We start from the raw sequence: 2,442 nt of genomic DNA, 5'->3' as shown, positions 1-2,442 counted from the left end.
ATTAAGTTTAATAAAATTGATTTAACATAACAAAAATTAATTATAATTAATATTAAATTTTATTGTTTAACTTAATTGAACTTAATTTATAAAATGACTTGGGTGTATAGTGTTATTCTATATCAAATTAAAAAATATCTTAGAAAAAAAATAATAAAACAAAATAAAATAAAAGATTTGAAAAAGTGAAAGAATCTATCATGTGTAGTTGATAAATTTTCACAAAGATACGTTGCGCAAATGCCAACTTCATCTTTCTGTCTCACCAATTATAACAATTGAGGTAAATAATTACATTACGCATTGCCCCCACCACCATGTGCCTCACAAAATTAAACTACAAAATGAAGAAATCATCATACATATATATGTACAATTTGATTTGAGTTATTATTCAACACATAAATACACTACACCCTCATCAAAAGACGAAGAAAGAAACAAATCACACAGTAAAAGAAGACAAATGAAGAAGCAGCATGTAGACCCCACCATACCCTTATAGATGGCCTATTGAAAGGGCACTTTTCATTGTGCCCAAATTAAATTCAATTGTCACTTGTCATTATTTTTTTTGTTTTTTACCGTATTTTTCGATCCGACAAATTAATGACTAATCCATCATGAATTAGAGCTTTATTTAAAAATTTGTTATTAGTTAATAAATTGCTACGTACACAAGACAAAATTCAAACTCTCAATATTTAAATAAACTAGTAAAATAACTACTAAACTAACCCAATTTAGTTATAATTTGTCACTTGTCACTATTAAACAACAAGGATGACAAATATGTTGTGGGGGGAAAAAAATATTGTGGTTCAAAATGTTGTTTTGGTTTGGAGGAGTAGTTGTGGTACCAATTGATGTTCCTGTTGGGCTTAGTTTTCAATAGTAGTCCAATTGAAGGACAAGTAGTTAGATTGATGTACCTCAAAATGTTTTGCATGGTTTTGGAATATCATGTTAAGTTTACATACTTCCAATAACTACTTGTAAATTGACAGATCATAATAGTTGTGAATTTTTCTAAACATTTAAATAGTTGGAGTTCAATGTTTATGCAGCACTAATAATGTAAAAGATCATTCTTATTATAGTACAAAGAGAATTGAAGAATTTGGTTTCATCTTTCACTCATATATTTTTTCTTTTTATTTTTTTTGGTCTTTCTCTCAAGACAATAGTTTTAAATCATAATGGATTAAAAAATAGATTAATAAATGCATAAGTCAATTAATAATTAATTAATTTTTATTGTAAAATTATTTTTGAACATTAATTTTTTTTATTAGGATTTAGTTCAAGTTTACAATTTAACATTAGAGAATTTAAAATTTAAGACAAAAATAATTTCAAAAACTATATTGATATTCATTGAAAAAAAAATTAATTCCTTAGTTAAATTCTTTTCTTAGATATGAATGTACAATATACTGTTACAAAAAATGGATGGTCATCGTTCATCACCTTAAAAAACTATGTGATTGGCAGTTAAATAAGTCTCCGACAACCATAAAAGATAGTAAATTAGAGAGACAAAAAAAGAGTCTAAACTCATCTTATTTAACAAAATGTGGCGGCTAGTATTATTGTTTTGAATAGTGGTAGTACCAATTGAGGTTTCTGCTGGCTAAATTTTCAGGGAAATGAGACGTTTTTAATTTTTTTAATTATTTAATAAAATGTGATTTTTTATTTTTTATTTTTTAAATGAAATTAAAAGAAAAAATATAAAAAAGATGTTAAATAATAAAAAATTATATTTTACTAAATAATTAAAAAAATTGACAAGATCTACTTCTAATTTTCAGTCATCCAATTCAAGAACAAGTAGTGGTGAGTTCGTTGTAGCTAATTTTTGTATGGTTATGGATTATTCAAATATTTGTAAATTAATAACGAACAATACTACATGTACACTAAAATTAGCCACTAATTATGATGCACAGATACTGACACTGATACGGGACACGACACGATACGGGACACGCCGACACGCAAATTTTAAAATCTTGCATGACACGGGAACACGCATACATATAAAATATAAAGTATTTTTTAGATAAATTGTAATAATATTTTGATATTTTATTGATATTAAGATATAAATTAAAATTTTTAATTATTTTTAATGTCTTATTTTAATTATATCAAGTATTTAAAATATTTTTTGTTTTAATAAATAATAATATATATTATATCTAAATTTATTTTAAGAATATATGTTAAGAATAAGACTTGACACGCTGACACGTGATGGTATTTAGGTGTGTCCAGGTGTGTCCGGAGAAGAATTTTTTATTTTTTATTAAGACACGGTTGGACACAGTAGACACGCGTGTCGGACGAGTGTCGGTGAGTGTCGTGTCCGAAATGTGTCCGACACGCGGATACGACAACTCAACGAAGTGTCCGTGTTTCATAGGCCACTAAAGTCAG

This window comes from Arachis ipaensis, chromosome B02 (genome assembly GCF_000816755.2).
Source record: "Arachis ipaensis cultivar K30076 chromosome B02, Araip1.1, whole genome shotgun sequence".
Lineage (NCBI taxonomy): Eukaryota > Viridiplantae > Streptophyta > Magnoliopsida > Fabales > Fabaceae > Arachis > Arachis ipaensis.
Note: the sequence above shows the minus strand (reverse complement) of the source record.